This window comes from Aegilops tauschii, chromosome 3, assembly GCF_002575655.3.
Source record: "Aegilops tauschii subsp. strangulata cultivar AL8/78 chromosome 3, Aet v6.0, whole genome shotgun sequence".
Lineage (NCBI taxonomy): Eukaryota > Viridiplantae > Streptophyta > Magnoliopsida > Poales > Poaceae > Aegilops > Aegilops tauschii.
The window spans coordinates 324852227-324873204 of NC_053037.3; positions in this window are offsets into that span (position 1 = coordinate 324852227).

Here is a 20978-nt window from a genome sequence, read left to right on the forward strand (position 1 = left end):
CATGCTACTATATTATCTGTTTTGGATGTTTAATGGGCTTTATTATGCACTTTGATATTATTTTTGGGACTAACCTATTAACCGAATGCCCAGTGCAAATTGTTGTTTGTATGCCTATTTCAGTGTTTCGCAGAAAAGGAATATCAAACGGAATCCAAACGGAATGAAACCTTCGGGAGAGTTATTTTTGGAACAAACGCAATCCAGGGGACTTGGAGTGGACGTCAAGGAAGCAACGAGATGGCCACGAGGTAGGGAGGCACGCCCCCAACCCTCGTGGGCCCCTCGTGGCTCCACCGACCTACTTATTTCGCCTATATATACTCATGTACCCCGAAAACATCCGAGAGCACCACGAAACCCTATTTCCAGTGCCGCAACCTTTTGGACCCGTGAAATCCCATCTTGGGGCCTTTTCCGGCGCTCCGCCGGAGTGGGAATCGATCACGGAGGGCTTCTACATCAACACCATAGCCTCTCCGATGATGTGTGAGTAGTTTACCACAGACCTTCGGGTCCATAGTTATTAGCTAGATGGCTTCTTCTCTCTCCTTGGATCTCAATACAAAGTTCTCCTAGATCTTCTTGGAGATCTATTCGATGTAATTCTTTTTGCGGTGTGTTTGTCGAGATCCGATGAATTGTGGGTTTATGATCAAGATTATCTATGAACAATATTTGATTCTTCTCTGAATTCTTTATGCGTGATTTAAATATCTTTGCAAGTCTCTTCGAATTATCAGTTTGGTTTGGCCTACTAGATTGATCTTTCTTGCAATGGGAGAAGTGCTTAGCTTTGGGTTCTATCTTGCGGTGTCCTTTCCCAGTGACAGCAGGGGCAGCAAGGCACGTGTTGTATTGTTGCCATCGAGGATAAAAAGATGGGGTTTATATCATATTACTTGAGTTTATCCCTCTACATCATGTCATCTTGCCTAATGTGTTACTCTGTTCTTATGAACTTAATACTCTAGATGCATGCTGGATAGCGATCGATGTGTGGAGTAATAGTAGTAGATGCAGAATTGTTTCGGTCTACTTGTCACGGACGTGATGCCTATATACATGATCATGCCTAGATATCCTCATAACTATGCGCTTTTCTATCAATTGCTCGACAGTAATTTGTTCACCCACCGTAGATTATGCTATCTTGAGAGAAGCCACTAGTGAAACCTATGGCCCCCGGGTCTATCTTCCATCATATTATTATCTTATCAATTTACTATTTCTGCCTTTGTTTATTTTGCAATCTTTACTTTCCAATCTATATCATAAAAATACCAAAAATATTTATCTTATTATCTCTACCAGATCTCACTTTTGGAATTGGCCGTGAAGGGATTGACAACCCCTTTATCGCGTTGGTTGCAAGGTTCTTATTTGTTTGTGCAGGTACAAGGCGACTTGTGTGTAACCTCCTACTGGATTGATATCTTGTTTCTCAAAAACCAAGGGAAATACTTACGCTACTTTGCTGCATCATCCTTTGCTCTTCAAGGGAAAACCAACACATGCTCAAGAGGTAGCAAGAAGGATTTCTGGCGCCGTTGCCGGGGAGGCTTACGCCAAGTCAAGTCAAGATTTGATCTCCCAGCAGCTAGCCATTGCTGGCGCAGTTGCCAAGTCAAGTCAAGACATACCAAGTACCCATCACAAACTCTTATCCCTCTCATTACATTATTTGCCATTTGCCTCTCGTTTTCCTCTCCCCCACTTCACCTTTGCCGTTTTATTCGCCCTCTTTTTCGTCCGCCTCTCTTTTCGCTTGCTTCTTGTTTGCTCGTTCTTGTGCAATTTGCTGCCTTCATGTCTGAAACTGGGGAGGTTATCGTTGATAAGGATAGTGGTAATAACATGGAAAACTTTGATGATTTTGATGATCCTCATGAAGAGCCTACTATTTTACACACTAAAAGTTTCGGATTGGTAGCGGTAATATTATTGGAAAAGGAGTTATTCAAGATTTCTTTACTTGTGCCAGTGCCCTGCCCTCTATGGGGGGGGTCTATTCTTCATAAAACTAGTAGTCTTGCGGATGCTATATCCATGCTCGTAGTTGAACTTGAAAGACAATTTATTCATATGCATCCTTGCATACAAAGGATTTTTCTAGAGTTTTCCAATATCGAGCATTCTTCTGTTAAGCGAGCAGCTACTATCTTCTTGGCACATGAGTTCAGATTTATAATGAAAGAGGCCAATGAAATTTTTGCGCATTATAGGGTGGACGCTGTTCGTCCTCCCATAGAAGCTATCATTTTTAATCAAGAAGACTTAATGCGTTTACAATCTCTAGATCATGTTGCTTATAATGAAAACCTTAGAAAGAAGGTCCCTACCGATGTTCTAGTTGATAGAATTTCTGAAATCAATGATGATTTTTCTATTCATAACAATGGGTTAGGTTTTTCTCTTGAGCAAAGGCTCATGACTTTGAGCCAAAAGAATGCTTATAATGATGAATTGGTTGTGCAATATAAAGGGCCAAAGGAGGAACCCATACCTCCCGAGCTTGATCTTGGGGACTTTTGTCCCATTAAATTTAGCCCTTTTGATTACTTTTGCTTGCCACAAAGAAAACTTGCTGCTGAACGTAGGGAATATGAGATGACTTTTCGCAATTTTCCTTACCATTATTATGCTAATACCTAGATCTATTCTTGCTTTTATGCCTAGCTAGGGGCGTTAAACGATAGCGCTTGTTGGGAGGCAACCCAATTTTATTTTTGTTTCTTGCTTTTTGTTTATGTTTAGTAATCAATAATTCATCTATCCTCTGTTTGGATGTGTTTTTATGTTTTAATTAGTGTTTGTGCCAAGTAGAACCAATAGGATCTTCTTGGGTGATAGTGGTTTGATCTTGCTGAAAAAGACAGAAACTTTGCGCTCACGAAAATAATTGTTAAAATTCACCAGAACATGATAAAATACCAATTATTTTTGCAGTAGATGAGTATACACATTTTCCAGGTTTTCCTAGTTTTTCAGAATTTTTGGAGTTCCATAAGTATTCGAACAAATCTGATTGCTACAGACTGTTCTGTTTTTGACAGATTCTGTTTTTCGTGTGTTGTTTGCTTATTTTGATGAATCTATGGCTAGTATCGGGGGGTATGAAATATGGAGAAGTTGGAATACAGTAGGTTTAACACCAATATAAATAAAGAATGAGTTCATTACAGTACCTTTAAGTGATGATTTGTTTTCTTATACTAACGGAGCTCATGAGATTTTCTGTTGAGTTTTGTGTTGTGAAGTTTTCAAGTTTTTGGTAAAGATTTGATGGATGGATGGAATAAGGAGTGGCAAGAGCCTATGCTTGGGGATGCCCAAGGCACCCCCAAGGTAAAATTCAAGGACAACCAAGAGCCTAAGCTTGGGGATGGCCCAGAAGGCATCCCCTCTTTCGTCTTCGTCCATCGGTAACTTTACTTGAGGCTATATTTTTATTCACCATATGATATGTGTTTTGCTTGGAGCGTCTTGTATGATTTGAGTCTTTGCTTTTTAGTTTACCACAATCATCCTTGCTGTACACACCTTTTTAGAGAGACACACATGAACCGGAATTTATTAGAATACTCTTTGTGCTTCACTTATATCTTTTGAGCTAGATAATTTTGCTCTAGTGCTTCACTTATATCTTTTTAGAGCACGGTGGTAGTTTTATTTTATAGAAATTATTGATCTCTCATGCTTCACTTATATTATTTTGAGAGTTCTTTAGAACAGCATGGTAATTTGCTTCGGCTATAAAATTAGTCCTAATATGATAGGCATCCAAGATGGGTGTAATAACAACTTTCATAAAAAGTGCATTGAATACTATGAGAAGTTTGATACTTGAGGATTGTTTTGAGATATGAAGATGGTGATATTAGAGTCATGCTAGTTGAGTAGTTGTGAATTTGAGAAATACTTGTGTTGAAGTTTGCAAGTCCCGTAGCATGCACGTATGGTAACCGTTGTGTGAAAAATTTGAAACATGAGGTGTTCTTTGATTGTCATCCTTATGAGTGGCGGTCGGGGACGAGCGATGGTCTTTTCCTACCAATCTATCCCCCTACGAATATGCGCGTAATGCTTGGTTTTTGATGACTTGTAGATTTTTGCAATAAGTATGTGAGTTCTTTACGACTAATGTTGAGTCCATGGATTATACGCACTTTCACCTTTCCATCATTGCTAGCCTCTTCGGTACCGTGCATTGCCCTTTCTCACCTTGAGAGTTGGTGCAAACTTCGCCGGTGCATCCAAACCCCGTGATACGATACGCTCTATCACGCATAAACCTCCTTATATCTTCCTCAAAACAGCCACCATACCTACCTATTATGGCATTTCCATAGCCATTCCGAGATATATTGCCATGCAACTTTCCACCGTTTCATTTATTTTGACACGCTTCGTCATTGTGATATTGCCTTGCATGATCATGTAGTTGACATCGTATTTGTGGCAAAGCCACCATGCATAATTTTTTCATACATGTCACTCTTGATTCATTTCCCATCCCGGTACACCGCCGAAGGCATTCATACAGAGTCATATTTTGTTCTAGTATCGAGTTGTAATCATTGAGTTGTAAATAAATAGAAGTGTGATGATCATCATTAATAGAGCATTGTCCCAAATAAAAAAAGAGAAAAGAAAAAAAGAGAAAGGCCAAATAAAAAGAAAAGAGAAAGGCCCAAAAAAAGAGAAAAGAAATAAAAAGGGACAATGCTACTATCCTTTTTTCCACACTTGTGCTTCAAAGTAGCACCATGATCTTTATGATAGAGAGTCTCTTGTTTTGTCACTTTCATATACTAGTGGGAATTATTCATTATAGAACTTGGCTTGTATATTCCAACAATGGGCTTCCTCAAATGCCCTAGGTCTTCGTGAGCAAGCAAGTTGGATGCACACCCACTTAGTTTCTTTTGTTGAGCTTTCATACATTTATAGCTCTAGTGCATCTGTTGCATGGCAATCCCAAGTCCTTGCATTGACATCAATTGATGGGCATCTCCCTAGCCCATTGATTAGCCGTGTCAATGTGACACTTTCTCCTTTTTGTCCTCTCCAACACAACCTCCATCATCATATTCTATTCCACCCATAGTGCTATGTCCATGGCTCACGCTCATGTATTGCGTGAAAGTTGAAAAAGTTTGAGATTACTAAAGTATGAAACAATTGCTTGGCTTATCATCGGGGCTGTGCATGATGGCAGCATTTTGTGTGACGAAAATGAAGCATAGCCAAACTATATGATTTTGTAGGGATAAGCTTTCTTTGGCCATGTTATTTTGAGAAGACATAATTGCTTAGTTAGTATGCTTGAAGTATTGTTATTTTTATGCCAATATTAAACTTTTATCTTGAATCTTTCGGATCTGAACATTCATGCCACAATAAAGAGAATTACTTAGAAAATTATGTTAGGTAGCATTCCACATCAAAAAAATCTGTTTTTATCATTTACCTACTCGAGGTCGAGCAGGAATTAAGCTTGGGGATGCTTGATACATCTCCAACGTATCTATAACTTTTGATTGTTCCATGCCATTATATTATCTGTTTTGGATGTTTAATGGGCTTTATTATGCACTTTTATATTATTTTTGGGACTAACCTATTAACCGAAGGCCCAGTGCAAATTGCTGTTTTTTGCCTATTTCAGTGTTTCGCAAAAAAGGAATATCAAACGGAAACCAAACGGAATGAAACCTTCGGGAGAGTTATTTTTGGAACAAGCGCAATCCAGGGGACTTGGAGTGGACATCAAGGAAGCAATGAGGCGGCCACGAGGTAGGGAGGCGCGCCCAGGGGGGTAGGCGCGCCCCCACCCTCGTGGCTCCACCGACCTACTTCTTTCGCCTATATATACTCATGTACCCCGAAAACATCCGAGAGCACCATGAAACCCTATTTCCACCGCCGCAACCTTCTGTACCTGTGAGATCCCATCTTGGGGCCTTTTCCGGCGCTCCGCCGGAGGGGGAATCGATCACGGAGGGCTTCTACATCAACACCATAGCCTCTCCGATGATGTGTGAGTAGTTTACCACAGACCTTTGGGTCCATAGTTATTAGCTAGATGGCTTCTCCTCTCTCTTTGGATCTCAATACAAAGTTCTCCTCGATCTTCTTGGAGATCTATTCGATGTAATTCTTTTTGCGGTGTGTTTGTCGAGATCCAATGAATTGTGGGTTTATGATCAAGATTATCTATGAACAATATTTGATTCTTATCTGAATTCTTTTATGCGTGATTTCAATATCTTTGCAAGTCTCTTCGAATTATCAGTTTGGTTTGGCCTACTAGATTGATCTTTCTTGCAATGGGAGAAGTGCTTAGCTTTGAGTTCAATCTTGTGGTGTCCTTTCCCAGTGACAGCAGGGGCAGCAAGGCACGTATTGTATTGTTGCCATCGAGGATAAAAAGATGGGGTTTATATCATATTACTTGAGTTTATCCCTCTACATCATGTCATCTTGCCTAATGCGTTACTCTGTTCTTATGAACTTAATACTCTAGATGCATGCTGGATAGCGGTCGATGTGTGGAGTAATAGTAGTAGATGCAGAATCGTTTCGGTCTACTTGTCACGGACGTGATGCCTATATACATGATCATGCCTAGATATTCTCATAACTATGCGCTTTTCTATCAATTGCTCGACACTAATTTGTTCACCCACCATAGATTATCCTATCTTGAAAGAATCCACTAGTGAAACCTATGGCCCCCGGGTCTATCTTCCATCATATTATTATCCTATCAATTTACTATTTCTGCCTTTGTTTATTTTGCAATCTTTACTTTCCAATTTATATCATAAAAATACCAAAAATATTTACCTTATTATCTCTATCAGATCTCACTTTTGCAAGTGGCCGTGAAGGGATTGACAACCCCTTTATCGCGTTGGTTGCAAGGTTCTTATTTGTTTGTGCAGGTACAAGGCGACTTGTGTGTAACCTCCTACTGGATTGATACCTTGTTTCTCAAAAACCGAGGGAAATACTTACGCTACTTTGCTGCATCACCCTTTCCTCTTCAAGGGAAAACCAACGCATGCTCAAGAGGTAGCACGGCTCAGTCCCCGGCGTAGTGTAGTGCGTGTGGCGTCCCTGTTGAGTGTGCGCGGAACACCCACCACACGCTCCACCGCCGGTGCCCGTCGGCACCTGTTTCCGGCCGTCGTTGCCACCACACAACCGTCAAAAGATAGGACCATCGCCTGCTCCGCTGCCCCGGCCTAAAGGCGGGAGATGGCCGTCATGGCCGCCACCTCACTGCCGGCCATCACCCCCTGCGCCACCGCGGCCCGAAGGCAGAAGGTGACTGTCGTGGCCGCCTCCTGACTGTCGGCCATCACCCGCTCCGCCACCGCGGCCTGAAGGCAAGAGGTGGCCGTCGTGGCTGCCACCCCATCGTCGGCCGTCAGCCCACCGTTGACCGCCGGGATCATCACCCGCTCTGCCACAGCCGCCCGAAGGAGGGAGGCGGAGGTGGAGGCTCGCACGTGCGTCAGCGACCTTGCGCGCTACATCGAGTTCCTGCAGGAGGAGGAGGAGCGCCTCGTCGAGCACGCAAAGAGCCTTACTGTAGCCGTGGCCGCAGCACACACCGACGTAGAGGAGAGGAATCAAAAGATCTACGAGCATTCTGGCCGCTTCGAGAGGGATCGTCTGGAGCGGCAGTGGGCGTTCGAGCTGGCGAGCGTCACTGAACGTGCAGCAGCGACAGGCACCGTATTGCATTTGTCCAGCTCGTCGGTAGGCTCCTCCTCCTCCTCTGCCTCTTACTGAGCGCGCTCGACAGAGGGGAGGCTGTCGGAAGTAGCACAAAGCCCCTCCGTAGTAGTAGTAGTATTTAGGGGCTATTTTGTTCAGTTCATCTGACTATAGATGTGGTGGAACTATACAACGTACTTAAAATTAGCTAGTATATATAGTTGAACTAGCTATTTCAGTACGTGGTTGGCAACAATTGGGGAAACGTTTGGTCGGTTCAGCTGTCGAGTTGAACTGTTCGTATAAATTAAGAATGGCTGCTTAATCTATGAACAAAATCTATGCTTAATTAATGAATTTTAGTTGCAAAAATTAGATAGTGCTTGTGATTTTTAGCTACATATTTTGACAAATCGCAGTGTTACAAGGATTGAAAAATGGCAATGTTACTAGATCAACAAATGTCAATCTTTTCAGTTTGACAAATGGCAAGATACCCAATATGACAGATGCAAATCTTACCAAATTGTTTGTACGTGGTTGCACACGGGTCATCCAAAACAACCATTTGCTTTGAAGGGATGCACAAATCCCGCGCTGCAAATTTTCCCTCGACTTAAGGGGGAAGACCATAGATCTCACTTTGCATACGGGTGTTCTATCTAAAACGTTTGCGATCAAGAGCAGCAGAAATCCTGCTCGGCATATTTTCTCTTGGCTTCCTGGGGAAGCTGTCGGTTTGCATACGGGTGTTCTAACTAAAACGTTTGCGATCAATAGCTGCACAAATCCTGCTAGGCACATTTTCCCTTGGCTTCCTGGGGAAGTTGTCGGTTTTGCAAACGGGTGTTCTAACTAAAATGTTTGCGATGAGTGTTTTATATTTAAAAACCGTATTAAACTATGGCTTGGACGCCATTAATGGAGAGGATGTGAGCAAGGCGGGCAGCCATGGAAGTCAAATGGGCTCGCTTCCCGATGAGCCTGCGCGGCGTATAGCTCGCACGCTTCCCGGTGAGCCTCCGCATTGGAGTACAGCTCGCACGCCTCCCGTTTAGTCAAGCACTCAAGCACCTGTCCGCACGGCACCTCCTAGCCATTAAAAGAGTGAGGCGTGGCGTCACGTGAATGGTTAATAGAACGCACACAATTTAAATTATACAAAACGTTTGCGATGTTACAGTGGCAGCTATTTGTTTCAAAATGCCTTTGTTGGCTGTTAATCGAGTGTGCCTTCTCTCAAAATGGACACGAAAAATACCATAGCATGTCGGGTGCCATTCTATTATAGCATGCCAAGTTTCATGAATTTCAGACGAGTTTTGGATTTACTAGAATCTAAAAACAAAGTATCTCAACGTTTTGCAGGCAATCAACAGTGCCCTGGTGTTTGAAATTCATTCCCATTTCTTGCATGGGACCTAAGCATGCACCGAAGGACATAGATTTGATTTTTCAACCAATTTATATGCACTGGAGCATGTGCATGTAGTTCAAATTTGAATTATGCACATAAAAGGCCTAGAAAACCCAGTTAAAGTATAAAAAAATGTCCAAACGAACCCCGAAAAATTCCAAAATTACACACAACACTCCTGTTTGTTCTATGTTGACACTAGAAATGTTTTGAAAGCAATAAGAGGCAACGGATATCGTTTCGTCCCCAAAGGTGGCACGTTCCCTACCGAAACCATCACGCTTGTTGTGAGAAGCTCTAGTTTGTGAGAAGCTTATACCCGAACCTGCCCCAAATGGGACAAAATTTTTACCACGGCATGTTGATGCCGCTCCATGATAGAATGCCAAGTTTCATGAATTTCAGACGAGTTTTGGATTTACTAGAATTTAAAAACCAAGTATCTCATTGTTTGCGGCCGAGTGACGGTGGCAGGATGTTTGAAATGCATTCCCATTTCTTGCATGGGACCTAATCATGCAACCAAGGACACAAATTTGATTTTTCAACCCGCTTATATGCACTGGAGCATGTGCATGTTGTTCAGATTTGAATTATGCACATAAAATGCCTAGAAAACCCAGTTAATGTATAAAAATGTCCAAACGAACCCCGAAAAATTCCAAAATTAAACACAACACTCCTGTTGTTCTATGTTGACACTAGAAAAGAATTTGAAAGCAATAAGAGGCAACGGATATTGTTTCGTCCCCAAAGGTGGCACATTCCCTACCGAAACCATCACGCTTGTTGTGAGAAGCTCTGGTTTGTGAGAAGCTTATACCCAAACCTGCCCCAAATGGGACAAAAAAATTTACCACGGCATGTTGATGCTGCTCCATGATAGCATGCCAAGTTTCATGAATTTCAGACTAGTTTTGGATTTACTAGAATTTAAAAACAAGTATCTCAATGTTTGCGGCCGAGTAACGGTGGCAGGGTGTTTGAAATTCATTCCCATTTCTTGCATGGGACCTAAGCATGCACTGAAGGACACAGATTTGATTTTCAACCAATTTATATGCACTAGAGCATGTGCATGTAGTTCAAATTTTAATTATGCACATCAAATGCCAAGAAAACACAGTTAATGCATTAAAATGTCCAAACGAACCCCGAAAATTCCAAAATTAAACACAACACTCCTGTTTGTTCTATGTTGACACTAGAAATTTTTTGAAAGCAATAAGAGGCAACGGATATCGTTTCGTCCCCAAAGGTGGCACGTTCCCTACCAAAACCATCACGCTTGTTGTGAGAAGCTTATACCCAAACCTGCCCCGAATGGGACAAAAAAATACCACGACATGTTGATGCCGCTCCATGATAGCATGCGAAGTTTCATGAATTTCGGACGAGTTTTGGGTTTACTAGAATTTAAAAACCAGGTATGCCAATGTTTGCGGTCGAGTGACGGTGGCAGAGTGTTTGAAATTCATTCTCATTTCTTGCATGGGACCTAAGCATGCAACCAAGGACACATATTTGATTTTTTAACCCGTTTATATGCACTGGAGCATGTGCAAGTTAATGTATAAAAACGTCCAAACGAACCCTGAACAATTCCTTTTTTTTACGACACACCTATAGTTGCATGTTCACTGTAGATAAAAGTTCTAGGAATTCAAACACCATCCTTTGCAGGTGTGACCCCATTATGTAATTCTTGTCAAGACAAAAAATCAAGTAGATCGCACACAGTTTATTATCACCAACCGTGTGAGATGCAGCACAAAAAATCTTGGAGTACCGTCGGAGTGTCAAGCACACTAGCCAGGCGCGTGCTAATAAGCTTCGTGAGGGCAACCACAATCTGTGTCCGGGCGGCCAAGGCAGCCCAAACGGCAACTGTTGCTTCTCAGGCGGCGGCAGCAGCATCTGCCTCGAGGATAGCAACTGGAGAGAGTGGCACGACAGCTGTATGTTCCGCAGTCGTGGCCTTAGCCCTGATGGAGGCCACCCACGACCATGTCGAGGCCGTCCACGCCCAGCTTGTGGCGGTCACCGCACAAATCGAACGAAGCTTCTTCGACAACAGTCAGCAACCCACGGCCGAAGAGTTGGCAATCGTCGAGCGTGTTCGAGCAGCCGTCCGTTCCTATGTGGCATACCTTGCCACGACGGAGCCCGCCAAAGCCCAGATCGCGGCCGCCCACGCCCAGCTCATGGCGGCCTATTCCAAAGATATGGCGGACGCGGATGGTGAGATGCTTGCCGAGTATGGTGTGATTGATGCCATGGAGCCCCTTCCCCAGGAGACCGTTGGGCGCGAGCTAGACATGGAGGCGGCGGCAGAGATCGACGAGCACCAGTCGTAGTAGTACTCTTTGTTTTGTTTAATTAAGAGCGTCAGTATTTAATTTGTTAGAGTAATGTTTAGGTCGACTAGCTTTGTTTAATTGCTGAACTTGCTCGATTAAGAAGTGTGGGTGTGCTGTAGTCTCCTTTGTGTACCCAAATTATGCAATGACGTGGATGACCAGTGTAACCAGGGAAATTCGAACCAAAATTTTTGACGTTCAAACTCATCACACACGGGTCAAGCTATCTGAATCGTTTGTAATGTTCACATATCGTACACACTTCTGAATAAGGGACCGTGTCTGATGACACTTTGCGCGCCAGTTTTTTCGATGAAGCGATTCCAAATTTTCGAGTTCCGCGGAAATATCTACCTCCCCGCCCTCTCCCCCTTACCAAAAGCCACATTTCCCCTGTTTTAGCCTTCCTTTCCAAGTTGAAACCTTCACTCCTTGCTTGCAGCGCTGCCTCCTCGCGGGTGACCCTCCTTCACGCTGCTCGGCCTCGCCTATCCAGGCAGGTAATCCACACCCGACCCCCATCCTCCTCCTCCTTCCACATCCCACATGCCCCGACCGCCGGCGCGACACCTTCCACCCAAATCACCGACCCCTCCACCAAATAAGTCTCGCCCTAAGCCATGGTGCGCTCAGTATAGCCAGGATCTCAAGGAGCATTTGGCAGCGGAGAAGCAAATCACGGCCGCACGCGCGGATGAGGTCGCGATGGCTGCCATTCGTGTCTACACCCAGATCTTGGAGGAGCACCTCGTCGTCCAGGCCACCGTCAACGCCTAGTGCGCCGACGACGCGACGCTTGGCTGTTTGGTTCAATTCTGCAGTGCGATGTTCAATTGTTGTGGGTGCATTCTCCTATTGTATACCATGTGAGAAATAAATCGAATTAGGTTGTACTAAATACATGAGAAACAAATACAATTGCTATATTTCCAAGTTGTTAAGCATGCTTGGTTTGGTTAACTGTCTGATCTTCTATTAGGAGTATGTTATATTGTGCAATGTCGTGCTCAGTTAACGTTTGGTTCATTTGTTGTGGTGTTTAGTTAATTGTTTGGTTCAATTCTGCAATGCGATGTTCAATTGTTGTGGGTGCATTCTGTTATTGTATACCATGTGAGGAATAAATTGAATTTGGTTGTACTAAATACATGAGAAACAAATACAATTGCTATATTTCCAAGTTGTTAAGCATGCTTGGTTTGGTTAACTGTCTGATCTTCTATTAGGAGTATGTTATATTATGCAATGTGGTGCTCAGTTAATGTTTGGTTCATTTGTTGTGGTGTTTAGTTAACTGCTTGGTTCAATTCTGCAATGCGATGTCCAATTGTCGTGGGTAGAATTTTTTATTGTTGTGCATGTGAGGAATAAATCGAATTCGGCTGCACTTAATACATAAGAAACATATACAAGTGCTATATTTCCTAGTTCTTAATCATGCTTGGTTTGGATAAATGGGTTTTCCATGTGGCTTGAATTAATCTGATGAATCTGCAATGTGCTTATTTTTCATCAACGTATTTTACTGATAGCATGCAAACCCTTACTTAACCTGATGACTAACTACCTTATATGTGTTGTAGGGAAACAATGGGAAGCACTGAGGTTTACAATCGAGGTTAGCACGTGCATGGTCCGTTATCTAATAACACATTATTGTGCAATTGCAGGAACCATTCTAATATTTAGGTTTTTAACAATTCGGTCTTGCACATGTAGGTCCTACTGTCAGAGGTTTTGACCCACTGTTCGACCCTTTTTGCATATGGGGAAATGAGTTGTCCATGAATATTAGTCAAGTCAAGAAACTCAGAAAGATTGTTAGGATAAAGAAATTAGCGACAAAAAACAACAAGATCTTTGTGTGCACAATGAAGAAGACATCAGTTTACTACAGGACGGTACTAACTATTATACCTTGCCTTTTTTATTCCTTTGCCCCATTTCCAATATAGAGAAGATATTTATGCACATTCTTGTTTTCAGGTCTTTCCAAATCAGTTCACTAATGATTACCTCTCAAACCACCTCTATGGTCAAGAGGCAAGGAAGGTATTCATACAACACCCACGGTTCAATATTGATGTGTTCCTGAAGAGGACAAAGGATGGACGGTCAATCATCCACAGGCACTGGCCTAAAGTTACAAAGACCTTCAACATCATGAAGGCTCAATATTCTCCTTCTACTTCAGCAGTTTTCGAGATGAGATACATCTGTGTATGTACCGTCTATGATGCTAATTTCGAAAGGTTATATATGTTGCATGTGAAACTTGGTGCTGGTGTAGTTGTGTAAAGGGGTAGCTGAGTGCTGAAGCTATATGATGTTGTAATCTGATGTATTTCAATTATGAAAATGAAATATATTGTGTGCTTAATATGAAATTTCAATTAGATTAATAAATGGATTATTAATAATCAGATAATTAGCCTGCTAATTGGGTTTTTCTACTGCAAACGGTTGTTGAGAAAACACCGTGTGTGATGCATTCAATAACGCACACAGTTTCTAGGAATAAACCGTGTTAGATTAATGAACAATCACACACGACATCCTCTTGAAAACTGTTTGCGTTAGGCCACCTGGAGAAAACGTTTACCACATAAAATCTGTATGTGATGGACAACCTTTGCCACACAGTTTCTTCTACGCACCGTGTGTTATGCACACCACTGCAGGATGCTGCTAACGCGACACTAGGATCAGAGACCCTTCGACGAAACTGTGTGCAATGCAATAATCACAAACGGTGGTGTAAAAAACCATCAAAAAAGGCGCAAAACGTTTGTGATGACGGATGCATCAAACACGGTTCAGATTTTACTTGCGTGTGCGATTCAGGGCATACGGTTTAGTTCAATTAACCGTTTTCGATGAGTAGGAACAAAAGAAACGGGTAGCCAGATGAAGGTGTGTGCGATGTACAACATATGGTTCACTCGGATGAACTGTTTGTGATTAGGCAACACAAAAGAAACGGCCAGCCAGATCAAGGTGTGTGCGATGTACAACATACAGTTCACTTGGATGAACTGTTTGTGATTAGGCAACACAAAAGAAACGGTCAGACATATCAAGGTGTGTGCGATGTACGACATGCGGTTCACCCGGTTGAACTGTTTGCGTTGAGACAAGATAACAGAAACGGTTTAATATAACAAATACCATAAATATTGCAAGGTTCAAATTCAAAGATTACAACGCCCAAATTCAAACATTGCAAGCTGCGTCATTTCTAAAAAGGGATCAGTCGCTGACAAGTCATGTATGGGTTTGACACAATAATTCAATTTCTTTGCCATATGATCTTCCAATATGAAGTTTGGCATTTTTGGAGGCACTTCCATTCCACAGTACCAGCCGGCTCTGATAATCATACCATTGATCTTTCCTAATTAAATGCATGTTCAACCTCAGTACACTCAACACCTTTGCTCTGGCAAGAAAGAACCTGGCGAGTGTAATCTCCGGTGGGGTCCCTCGGTAGGAGTTCAAAGTAATATTTGAGAGATGCAGATCCAGGCATTCGATGTGATTGTCGTTATAAACATCATCCACCTCCGGGCCTAATATGCACTGCAAAAGAAGAGAACGTGTTAGTGCCTACATGCAGATCTGAACACTCCTACATGCCCATTTGGTTTGCAGGATTTGTAAAATGCACCAACGTGCCATCTTCGATCTGGCATGATTAACATGGGCATTTGATTACAATCTAGAAACATGTAGCCTTCTTCACAAGAGGTTGGATTGGATGAAAAATTCCCTAAGAAAACTAGTACAGATGAATCCAAAGGAGAAATGCTTATGGACGATTGTAACCATATGAATGAAGCAACCAATATGGGGTGGGGTGTATGTCCTAAAATCCTCCAAAATTCCTTCAGAAATCGTAGTACATTGTCATTGTAAACTTAGGAAAAGGTGCAAAAATTGAACTCCCTTATGGTTAACTGCTACCTCTTGAGCATGCGTTGGTTTTCCCTTGAAGAGGAAAGGGTGATGCAGCAAAGTAGCGTAAGTATTTCCCTCGGTTTTTGAGAACCAAGGTATCAATCCAGTAGGAGACTACACGCAAATCGCCTAGTACCTGCACAAACAATCAAGAACCTTGCAACCAACGCGATAAAGGGGTTGTCAATCCCTTCATGGCCACTTGCAAAAGTGAGATCTGATAAAGACAATAAGATAAATATTTTTGGTATTTTTGTTGTATAGATTGGAAAGTAAAGATTGCAAAATAAACGGCGACAGAAATTGGCAAGTTGGCGGGAAACTAATATGATGTAAAATAGACCCGGGGGGCCATAGGTTTCACTAATGGCTTCTCTCATGATAGCATATATTACGGTGCGTGACCAAATTACTGCCGAGCAATTGATAGAAAAGTGCATAGTTATGAGAATATCTAGTCATGGTCATGAACGTAGGCATCACGTCCGTGTCAAGTAGACCGAAACGATCCTGCATCTACTACTATTACTCCACACATCGATCGCTATCCAGCATACATCTATAGTATTAAGTTCATAAGAACAGAGTAACGCATTAGGCAAGATGACATGATGTAGAGGGATAAACTGAAGCAATATGATATAAACCCCGTCTTTTTATCCTCGATGGAAACAACACAATACGTGCCTTGCTGCCCCTGCTGTCACTGGGAAAGGACACCGCAAGATTGAACCCAAAGCTAAGCACTTCTCCCATTGCAAGAAAGATCAATCTAGTAGGCCAAACTAAACCGATAATTCGAAGAGACTTGCAAAGATATCAAATCATGCACATAAGAATTCAGAGAAGAACCAAATATTGTTCATAGATAATCTTGATCATAAACCCACAATTCATCGGATCTCGGCAAACACACCGCAAAAAGTATTACATCGAATAGATCTCCAAGAATATCGAGGAGAACTTTGTATTGAGAACCAAAGAGAGAGAAGAAGCCATCTAACTAATAACTATGGACCTGAAGGTCTGTGGTAAACTACTCACACATCATCGGAGAGGCTATGGTGTTGATGTAGAAGCCCTCCGTGATCGAATCCCCCCCCCGGCAGATCGCCGGAAAAGGCCCCAAGATGGGATCTCACGGGTACAGAAGGTTGCGGCGATGGAAAAGTGGTTTTGTGGCTCCCCTGGATGTTTTCAGGGTATACGAGTATATATAGGTGAAAGAAGTAGGTCGGTGGAGCTATGAGGGGCCCATGAGGGTGGGGCGCGCCTACCCCCCATGGGCGCGCCCTCCTGCCTCGTGGCCGCCTCGTTGCGTCTCTGACTTCCTCTCCAAGACTCCTGGATTGCGTTTGTTCCAAGAAAGATCCTCGCGAAGGTTTCGTTCCGTTTGGATTCCGTTTGATATTCCTTTTCTGCGAAACACTGAAATAGGCAAAAAATAGCAACTGGCACTGGGCCTCCGGTTAATAGGTTAGCCCCAAAAATAATATAAAAGATCATATTAAAGCCCATTAAACATCCAAAACAGATAATATAATAGCATGGAACGATCAAAAATTATAGATACGTTGGAGACTTATCAGCATCCCCAAGCTTAATTCCCGCTCATCTTCGAGTAGGTAAATGATAAAAACAGAATTTTTGATGTGGAATGCTACCTAACATAATTTTCAATGTAATTTTCTTAACTGTGGCATGAATGTTCAGATCCTAAAGATTCAAGACAAAAGTTTAATATTGACATAAAAATAATAATACTTCAAGCATACTAACTAAGCAATTATGTCCTCTCAAAATAACATAGCCAAAGAAAGCTCATCCCTACAAAATCATATAGTTTGTCCATGCTTCATTTTCATCACACAAAATGCTCTCATCATGCACAACCCTGATGACAAGCCAAGCAATTGTTTCATACTTTAGTATTCTCAAACTTTTTCAACTTTCACGCAATATATGAGCGCGAGCCATGGACATAGCACTATGGGTGGAATAGAATATGATGATGAGGGTTGTGTGGAGAAGACAAAAAAGGAGAAAGTCTCACATCGATGTGGCTAATCAACGGGCTATGGAGATGCCCATCAATTGATGTCAATGCGAGGAGTAGGGATTGCCATGCAACGGATGCACTAGAGCTATAAGTGTATGAAAGCTCAACAAAAGAAACTAAGTGGGTGTGCATCCAACTCGCTTGCTCACGAAGACCTAGGGCATTTTGAGGAAGCCCATCATTGGAATATACAAGCCAAGTTCTATAATGAAAAATTCCCACTAGTATATGAAAGTGACAAAATAAGAGACTCTCTATCATGAAGATCATGGTGCTACTTTGAAACACAAGTGTGGAAAAAGGATAGCAACATTGTCCCTTATCTCTTTTTCTCTCATCATTTTTTTGGTGGGCTTCTTTGGCCTTTTTTTATTTGGGCTTCTTTGGCCACTTTTATTTTTTTCGCCCGGAGTCTCATCCCGACTTATGGGGGAATCATAGTTTCCATCATCCTTTCCTCAAATGGGACAATGCTCTAATAATGAAGATCATCACACTTTTATTTACTTACAACTCAAGAATTACAACTCGATACTTAGAACAAAATATGACTCTATGTGAATGCCTCCGGCGGTGTACCGGGATATGCAATGAATGCGGAGTGACATGTATGAAATATTAACGGTGGCCTTGCCACAAATACGATGTCAACTACATAATCATGCAAAGCAATATGACAATGATGAAGCATGTCATAATAAACGGAACGGTGGAAAGTTGCATGGCGATATATCTCGGAATGGCTATGGAAATGCCATAATAGGTAGGTATGGTGGCTGTTTTGAGGAAGATATAAGGAGGCTTATGTGTGATAGTGCATATCATATCACGGGGTTTGGATGCACCGGCGAAGTATGCACCAACTCTCGAGGTGAGAAAGGGCAATGCACGATACCGAAGAGGCTAGCAATGATGGAAGGGTGAGAGTGCGTATAATCCATGGACTCAACATTAGTCATAAAGAACTCACATACTTATTACAAAAATCTAGAAGTAATCAAACCCAAAGCACTACGCGCATGCTCCTAGGGGGATAGATTGGTAGGAAAAGACCATCGCTCATCCCCGAGCGCCACTCATAAGGAAAGCAATCAAAGAACACCTCATGCTTCAAATTTGTCACACAACGGTTACCATACGTGCATGCTATGGGACTTGCAAACCTCAACACAAGTATTTCTCAATTTCACAATTACTCAACTAGCACGACTCTAATATTACCATCTTTATATCTCAAAACAATTATCAAGTATCCAACTTCTCATTGTATTTAATGCACTCTATATGAAAGTTTTTATTATACCCATCTTGGATGCCTATCATATTAGGACTAAGTTTATAGCCAAAGAAAATTACCATGCTGTTCTAAAAGACTCTCAAAATAATATAAGTGAATCATGAGAGATCAATAATTTCTATAAAATAAAACCACCACCGTGCTCTAAAAAGATATAAGTGAAGCACTAGAGCAAAATTATCTAGCTCAAAAGATATAAGTGAAGCACATAGAGTATTCTAATAAATTCGGATTCATGTGTGTCTATCCAAAAGGTGTGTATAGCAAGGATGATTGTGGTAAACTAAAAAGCAAAGACTCAAATCATGCAAGACGCTCCAAGCAAAACACATATCATGTGGTGAATAAAAATATAGCCTCAAGTAAAGTTACCGATAGACGAAGACGAAAGAGGGGATGCCTTCCGAGGCATAACCAAGCTTAGGCTTTTGGTTGTCCTTGAATTTTAACTTGGGGTGCCTTGGTAATCCCCAAGCTTAGGCTGTTGCCACTCCTTATTCCAAAATCCATCAAATCTTTACCCAAAAACTTGAAAACTTCACAACACAAAACTTAAACAGAAAATCTCATGAGCTCCGTTAGTATAAGAAAACAAACCACCACTTTAAGGTAATGTAATGAACTCATTATTTATTTATATTGGTGTTAAACCTTCTGTATTCCAACTTCTCTATGGTTCATACCCCCCGATACTAGCCATAGATTCATCAAAATAAGCAAACAACACACGAAAAACAAAATCTGTCAAAAACAGAACAGTCTGTAGTAATCTGTAACAAACGAATACTTCTGGAACTCCAAAATTCCTAAATAAATTGGCGGACGTGAGGAATTTATCTATTAATCGTACGCAAAAAGAATCAACCTAAAATCACTCTCCAGTAAAAGATGGCAGCTAATCTCGTGAGCGCAAAAGTTTCTGTTTTTTACAGCAAGATCGTAAAGACTTCACCCAAGTCTTCCCAAAGGTTCTACTTGGCACAAACACTAATTAAAACATAAAACCACATCTAAACAGAGGCTTGATGAATTATTTATTACTAAACAGGAACAAAAAGTAAAGAACAAAAATAAAATTGGGTTGCCTCCCAACAAGCGCTATCGTTTAACGCCCCTAGCTAGGCATTGAGATTTCGATGATGTTCACATGAAAGACAAGAATTGAAGCGCAAAGAGAGCATCATGAAACACATGAAAAACACATCTAAGTCTAAAATACTTCCTATGCATAGGCATTTTATAGGAAAACAAATTAGCAAGACAAGCAAGGTCTAGCATATGCAAGGAAGAAGAAAGAAACAATAGCAATCTCAACATAACGAGAGGAAATTTAGTGACATTAAAATTTCTACAACCATATTTTCCTCTCTCATAATAATTACATGTAGGATCATAATAAAATTCAACAATATAGCTATCACAAAGCATATTCTTAACATGATCCACATGTATGCAAAGTTGACACTCTTCCAAAATAGTGGGATTAACATTAACTAAAGTCATGACCTCTCCAAAGCCACTTTTATCAAAAACTTCATAAGATTGAACATTCTCCAAATATGAGGGATCTAAAGTTGAAACTCTCCCAAACCCACTTTCAATATTATTGCAAACATTATTATCAATCTCATATTCATCATGAGGCTTAAATAAATTTTCAAGATCATAAGAAGAATCACCCATCCTGATCATTCCAACAAGTAGAGGATATAGCAAAACTAGCATCCCCAAGCTTAGGGTTTTGCATATTATTAGCACAATTTACATTTATAATAAAATCATTGCAATCATGCTTTTTATTCAAAGATCTATCGTGAATCGCTTCATAAAGTACTTCATCGCAATTTTACGATTCATGAATTTCAGGCAAAACCTCATAAAGATAATCTAGTGCACTCAACTCACTAGCAATAGGTTCATCATAATTGGATCTCTTAAAGAGATTAGCAAGTGGATGAGGATCCATAAACTTTTAGCAAGCGAAGATGCAAGCAAAAAGAAGGTGCATGATAACACAAGCAAACAAAAGATCAAATGGAAGAAGGGCGAAGAAAAGGCAAAGATTTTCCAAAATCGTTTTAGAATTGGGGGAGAGGAAAACGAGAGGCGAATGGCAAATAATGTAATGCGAGGGATAAGAGTTTGTGATGGGTACTT